This window comes from Rhipicephalus sanguineus, chromosome 7 (assembly GCF_013339695.2).
Source record: "Rhipicephalus sanguineus isolate Rsan-2018 chromosome 7, BIME_Rsan_1.4, whole genome shotgun sequence".
NCBI lineage: Eukaryota > Metazoa > Arthropoda > Arachnida > Ixodida > Ixodidae > Rhipicephalus > Rhipicephalus sanguineus.
Window position 1 is genome coordinate 171,409,595 of NC_051182.1, and position 8,008 is coordinate 171,417,602.

Sequence of the window (8,008 nt, forward strand, 5' to 3'; positions counted from 1 at the left end):
GTGTGGAAGCGCTCTGCTTTCAGTTCTGAGCGTCCCCGCCGCTCGTGCTCTCGCGCTCTTCTTCTTCCTCAGTTCCTTGACCCAGCCCGGAACGTGCAAATAATCAACAGTAGTATTAGTGAATTCAGAGCACATTACTATTTCGGAATACCAAAAGAACAAATATTGCGGCGAGTAGATGCTTGGTGAGCCAGAAATCTCTCAAAAATCGCCGCCCGAGCACTCCGTACAGATGGCTAAACAGCGCAGCTGATACGTGTTACCCCGTTCTTTATCAATGGAATAATCCACCGGCGAACTCGTTCACGCCATTACCACGTTGACGCTGCTCTGCGCGCACCGCCGCCTTCTCAACACGCCGTTGTCGCTTGCGTTCCATCTCTCGAGTTAGCTCGGCCACGGCCAGACTGGAAATGCTCGCAAGCGTTCGACGGAAATCTTGCGCGACTTTCCAGTCCGGCCGTGGCTCGGCGTCGTGGTTAGCAGCATCCGCCCGCCATTGGCGCTTGCGTTCCGCTTGCGATTTAGCGCGGCTTGGCAGACTGCCGGATCCTCCGCGCGCGCTTGCTGCTGCGCTTGGCCACCCGGGTCTGTACTTGTGCCCGGACTGTAGCATCGGCACAGCGAACACGAGTTCTCTCACGGTTCTGCTGTGGGTGCTGTTCTTGCAAAGTTGCCTGCTATTCGGGAGTTTGTACAATCTGTGTCCGTCGCCTACCCATGTTGAAGGTGTAAGTTTAAACTGCTGCGCGCGAGCTCGGCGGCACGGCTGCGACAGAATGAACGACGTCACTGACGGCAAAGCCAATCGCGTGCGCTTAGGTACTACGTAGAGAACGACGTCACTAACGGCACAGCCAATGGAGAAGTTTCTAGCAAAATGAGGACAGACAGATTTTCGTTTCCCCTAGCCATCTTCTAGCGCTGTAAATGAAAATGGAGCAGGCAGCGCCGCATTCTCGCACCAATCACTGTGACGCCGTAAGTTTTGACAGTTTAGCCCACACAGAAAATCGGTAAAAGTGAAGTACATGATTTCCAGGTCGAAAAAACAAAAAGTAACAGGAAAATTGAAAAAAAAAAACTAGGCAACAAGTAGCCAACTTGAACCAAGGGCATTGAAAGCAACCAAAGCTAGCCATGCGCGTGTGACAACTGCGACGTTTTTATTTAAAAGACTAAAAGCGAAAGGATTTCGCGATAATATAAATATGTAAAACAGGAACACTTCCTTTTCAGAAATGCTATGATTCATTACAATTTCTTGACTTCTGCAATCACATTGTGCGGGAAGAAATGTCCGCGCTGTTACAGAAATAACACTCTCTTTACGCAGCTTTCATGACTGTCGTTAAAGTCACTCGAACTAACGGCAATAAAAAAAGTACACGGTATGACTGCGCTCAATATTACAATTACTGACATCGCTGGTCAGCGCTTGAACCTGGTGCACTGGTTCTTGTGTCTTTTTAGTATTTTTGTTTGGTCGAAGCGTGGTGCGCACCCACATTTTCCGCAGTTTAAATCATGGTTGCTGCCCGTCCCGGTCTTCAGTATGCATGCATGCTCTCGCAACCGATCCTTTAGGCAACGGCCCCTTTGCCCATTGTACGATTTTCCACAACATATTCGTATGTCTTACACTATTCTAGAAAATCTATGAGGCCCACGTGATCCACAGGCGCAATAAATCATCTGTTACCATGGCTTCCATAGACCTGATAAAGAAAGAGCATGTTTATCTAGACCATTGAATATAATTTCGCCCATGTACTAGTAAGAGAGCTGTGACCATATATTTTTTGTTGATTTTATCCTTTTTCCGAGAGTATATATTCCGCTGCTGCGAAATAAAAGAATTCGCCGTTGTCAGCCAGCGCTTGTTCCTGTTCCTTCTTTCTTTGTCCCGTTGTGTCCCGTCTTTGTCCCGTTGCGGCGCTGTTTACCTGTAGTTCCTAAGGTCCCTGTATTTGTAAAGGTAGCGACAACTACATGCGCGCCTTCTCGAGGGGTCGAAGGAGCAGCGATAGCAGACGAGGCGACGCTTGCTCCCGTGCATATTGCGGGCGCCTGAAACCGAACTCGGTGCTCGCTTGAACTATTAAATTATTAACATATGTGACCTAAGATGCTCATCAATTATCAAACTACAGGGACAATAACGTTAACCAGCATGGAGCACGTTAAACGTTTAATAAAACGCGTTCGTTTCCGAAGCAGGTTCCCAGCGTGTTCCCCACAGCAGATGCCATGCAAGGAATTTATTTTTTTTTCTTTACATACTTTGACATTCAGCGTAACTTGATGTACAGGTGGTATTTGGGTGGGCTAAAAGGGCTTGTTTTCTAGTTCGAATATAATAGGCAAGTGGTGAGCGTGCTGCTACTTTCGGAAACTTCATCGGGCACCTAGCGCTTCTGTAGTGCGTAGCGCAAAATACGCGCTATTATTCGTTTGACTGTGTTTTTCAGCGTTCGGAAGTCTTCCCAACGTTAAACGGTACTTTTAACTAAGCTTATTTTGTTTGTACTCTAAGAGGTTTATTTAGGAGAATGGGGGATATTCCACAAATCCAGTTGCACTGCATTTCAGGAATATCAGCAACGTGAATACCTTTCCAGATCTAGGAAATATAGCATGCCCGCTAGTGTCTCGCCCATTTTAATGGTTGACTGTTTTTAACGACGCGCAGTTATGCAAAGCAGCCCCCTTTTACTACCCCCGCCGCCTCCGTGCCCGCAGATTATAAAAGGTATGCTGCAATGTTACCCAATGCGATTTCAAATAAATTTGGGGTATGTGTACACCTACAGGCACTAAAAGCAGACTACAACCAGAAAAACGGAGTTAGGAGGGTTTTTGTAGACATGCAAGAGACTAAAAGAGCACTTACTGAAAAACTGTGTTTTGTTGCATGAATTCGTAACAAATTTTTTCTTTGCAAGTTTTGCTGTGAGCACTCATCCCCCCTCATTCACTTGCAGGGTGACTTCCGGTCGTTCTGCCTTGGCAAATTAGCACAGATGGTCGGTGCCGCATACATGGTTTCAGTTTTTTTCTCTCCCAGTCTCTTGCAGTATTACTTATTCGAACTTGTCAAAAGCATTGTGGTCCCCTAGGGAAAGCATCACGCGAAATGCTTCAACGAAAGAGCCTTATTCGATCTCGCACACAGCAGTGCGGCGAAACAGGGCAAGGTGTGGCAAAAAAAAAAAAACTAATCCCAAATGATCATTTCCCTCTGAGCTTGTAGTGTTGAAGCCACCCCGGTGAGAAAAACAAATGCAGCTGTATTCGGTTTCGAGCTATTTAATGTTATAGATGCGGGGTGTGACTCTGCATGGACTACTACGCACAAATCTACGGCATAAAGAATGCCGAAACAATAATAGCGTTGCTGAGATAATGTTCATGAATGGCTGCTTGAAGCTATAACCATTACACAATCACTTACTTCGCACAGCTGGGTGTTTTCTGGGGGGACAAATTTCTTGCGACTCATTTTGTTTGGCCATACCTTCCTGCAGCATATGTTTTTTTGTCACCGCGAGGAACGAAAAAAAAGAGAAAAGCTTTTTTTTCCGTCCTCCGCGCAGTGACGCAACCAAAGGCATAGCGACACGACATACTAACACGTCACGCTCCAAACAGTAAAACCAAACGCATTATTCCTGCGTCCACTCAACTTCAGGTACGTAAACGCTTCTAGTTTGCAACAACAGTGCGACAGAGGCGCGTGAAGTACTCTCTACTTGCTAAAATCGCCCAACTCCACGCTTGAAAACACAGCAGTGATCCGTACCTGTCGCCGGCACAGCGCTGCCGCCGCTGGGCCCTTTGGGCGGGGCGCGAAGGCGAAAAGGTCACGTGTCGCCAACTGGCCTATCGCAGGACGCGGCGGCTGGATCAAGACCTTTCGCTACTTTTGAAAGATAGAGGGACTTTAGCCGCTGCGTTTGCCACTGCCGTTCATGCAAGGTAAAGGCGAGCGCACACTCGCCTCGCAAGGCACCCTACGCGGTTTGACACATTGCGCACACAACACGGTGCGCAATGTTTGGGGCTCTGAGTAGCGGGCGATGGCAGATTCGCAAGCGTTGCAGCCGCTCAGTCTTGTCTGAATGTCAGAACGTGCATCTTCTTTCATGTGACTACATTTTCGAACGGTGGAATTGTGCCAGGGAGCTTGTCAAACTTCACGAGAAGGTTCAGCAACATCGTGATGAAGATTTGAATAGTTGCAACACCGTGCAGTTCACTATTATTTTTTTTTCTTTTTTGAACTGTATCATATCAAGAAACACCTTAAGCTTGCGCATGTAAATGCCCAGATGAACTGAAGTGCGCAGTACCTTTCTATTGTTTTTTTTTTTCTTTTCTTTTTTCTGAAAGGCAGCAGCGGCAGATATTTTCGTGCCGCGCTACCGTCCAACTTTGTTCTGTACCATGACTGTTTTGTGTTATTTCGCAAAATGCAACGGGATGAGTTTATTTAGGCGGTTATGTCAGTTTTTCACGCAGAACGCTGTAGCTGAGAATACATGCGGTTTCTAAGCGAGATTACTGCGAAAGCATGGCCTGGCGTAGTGTCCTAAGCCTGTTGTAAAGCAAAGCTAGACGCAGCGCGCAAGCCGGCCCCCGACCCCTGTGTTGTTAACGAGCAGAGTCTGCAAAAACACACCGTCGCACAGATGCTTTACATCATGATCAAAACCTACGAAGATTACGTTTCAGTCCGATATTAATAAGTTCCATCCTGACCGAGTGGCGCACACGCGTGCACATTCTATCGCGACATCCCTCGGTCAGGATATACTCAAATGGTATTGAAGGATCGCGAGATCCCTATCACACGAGTACTTTCGATCGCGATTAGCCGGATCAGGCTTTATCGCGTCGCTTTTCCTTTACTGTCCCAGTAGAGCTTCGTTGTTATGCAACCCCAAGTAAGCACGACTCGCGGCTCTGAAGTTCGAAATACATATAAGTTATGGACATGAAGTTGTAAAAAGAGAAGCAGTTCCTTACACCGAGGTTTACCTGTGCCTTTTTGAACAAAGTTATAGCCAAAGTGGCCGCATTTTGGATTTGACCAACGAGCTTAAACACCCGCGTGTTGAGGCTTCCTTGCGTGTTAATTAATGAAGCTTACGTTCAGTCTGCTGCGGCGGCGCCTCTACGTTTTCAGGCAAAATTGCCAAACATTGGTTAGTTGGCTTCGCAATTTGAGAAAATATATGTTGAGGTGCACAGATACTGTCTTTCTCATTTCAAAATTCGCCGTTGCCGTTCTAATAATTGAAATATTTTTTTCATACAGCAGGTGGTCGTGTTTTACCCCATGCACTTGAATGCAGCCGTTTGAATGAGTAGAAAATATGGCTTCCTGTGCAAGAGCACCATCTCACCTATTACTTATAAAAATCAAGTCTTGAAACTTCGGATACACGCTGCCCAAACACAAACCGCTCGTGCTCCCGTGAACGTCGCAGGTCTATTTCATCAGCCGCTTCCTTTTTCGCTGGTTGTTCGGGCTTCCAACGACGGCACTGTGCCACCCGGACAAATTTTTATACATTTCACTGCCGTTCCGAGTATGCGGCAAGCAAGCAGTGAGACTGCTACTTTATAACAGGTCTGAAAGCACTGAAACAAGCCAACACCTCCCGCCATCAGCAGCCTCCGCCGTCGTCTGCACCGCCACGTGGCGCCTGGTGTCAAGAGTAGCGGCGCGGCTGACACTCGTGCTACGAAGCTAAAACAAATCTGTGGTGAGACCTTGTACGCATTCCAAATAAGCACGGAGGCGTGGCGTTACATCAATATGCACGCGAATGGCCAACGTGAACCGCGACAGAGGTCGCAACCCTGCGTTGACCAATCGCGTGCGGCTAGATATAACGCCACTCTTCCGTGCTTATTTTGGAACGCGTACAAGATCGCACCACTGGTATATAGGTATTAACCGCGAGATTGGGCTATAGGTGGCAGCACAGTCGACGCGTTTTTGTGGATAGGCGGTCGGCGGCGAGTATACAAATGTACGCAGCGGCGTTCGCCGAAGGCGGTTTCAGTCGATTGTTGGCGAATAACGCGCGTTCACTGCAGCGTAATGGCGATGTGTGCGCCCTCCATTGCCACAATAATGCACGAAACTGGCATAACGTTCCTATTACGTGTGAGAGAAGCGCAATGTGACAATCAATGGGGTACTGGCCTCCGGTCACATTCGTGTTTTGCACTGTGCTCGATGTTTTTTTCCTATTTTTTTTTCTGTTCGTGTTTAAATTGTGTTTTGCCTATACCATAATATAAATAGTGTTGCGTGACTGAGTCACTTATTTACTTCTTGCTCTAGTAGCTACAAAAAAAAGAGAGCCTGTATTTCTGCGTAATTAGATGAAGCAGAACTTTGTGCACTTCGCTTTTCTGTTTACATGAACACGCGTACTGCTACAGAAATGCGTGGCTTCAGGTCTATTTTACCGCTAACCGGCCTGTGCAGACGATTGTTCATGTTTTACGGTATTTCAAGGATTTCCAAATCGCCAACACTTTACGAAATGGTGTCCCTAAGATTGTGCATTCACACCTCAATATTTAGTACTTTTTTTTCGTTTAGGACGACGTCAAATGCACTATGTGATGTGCTTGAACGACATAGTGGTGCATACATTGAAATGATTGAGGTTAATGGACGGTACGATGGTTAGACCTAGCGCCATACCGACACGCGCATGCACTTACCTATTAAAGTGCATACAAGGCTCGTAAGGCGAAATGCTCATGTATATCGTGTAGGCATACGTACGAGAATTTGATACTGTGCTAGCACAACGGAATAAGCTTTAATCTGAGGACGTGCATGACGTACGGACACATGCGAACACGGTGTGGCTAGCAGACGACATAAGGAGCCATCCACAACACGGGGTTTCGTCCGCTCGCCGCTAGGTGCCGACTCTGCTCGATCTCGCGGCCAATAGGCAGTTACTGCCTGACTGCATCCCATGAAATTCATTCCCACAATGTCTGAGATGTGCCGGATTTTCATTCATGTATTCATTCATTCATTCTTTGTTGTGGGTATATTACTTCTATCAGTGGTTCTTTTCGTTGAACCTGTCCTATGCTTGCTGAGGGGACACGTTTAAACCGCAACATTCCATGCATTTTCATTGTCTTGCAGTGGGTTGGTTAAGGGATTCAATTGAAATTTAAGGTTCTTTTCTGCAGTACTTTTTATTGGGTAGGTAACGAGTAAAGTTATTTGGAAATGCATCAGAGTTCAGCAGTCTAACCAGATCGAGCACGATGGCTTTTCTTGATGATTCATTCCCGATGTGCCCTTAGCTATTCGGCTCCATCGGTAGTGCGTCGCATACCCTCATCAATAGTACCCTAAATCGTAACTCGTCAAGAGTCGTGTACTCTATACCGCGAGTACTATAGTTCACCACCGCCACGGTGGTCTAGTGGTTATGGTGCTCGACTGCTGACCCGCAGGTCGCGGGATCAAATTCCGGTCGCGGGGGCCGCATTTTCGATGGAGGCGAAAATGCTTGAGACCCGTGTGCTTAGATTTAGGTGCACGTTAAAGAACCCCAGGTGGTCAAACTTTCCGGAATCCTCCACTACGGCGTCTCTCACAATCAGATCGTGGTTTTGGGACGTTAAACCCCAACAATCAATAAACTATAGTTCTGCAGTGAGCTAGAAAATAGTGGTCTAAATTGTGTAGATATTTTCATGCGAGACCCGCATTTCTGGGCTCATTTCGTGCTGTTGCCAGCAATCCGTGACAGAAGACCCGAACGTAGATCACGCCATCTTCGAAGTCGCGCTCGTGGTTGTTCCGAAACCCCGACCGCGCCAAAGGCAGAGTAAGCGCGGCGATCTGCAGCGAGCAAGTGTTCTGGCCTAAGGATGGTCCATTATCTGTCGTGTTGCACACATCAGGTGCAACACTGTGGAGGCTAGGGAGACTTCTTGCAGTAGGATGCGTAAA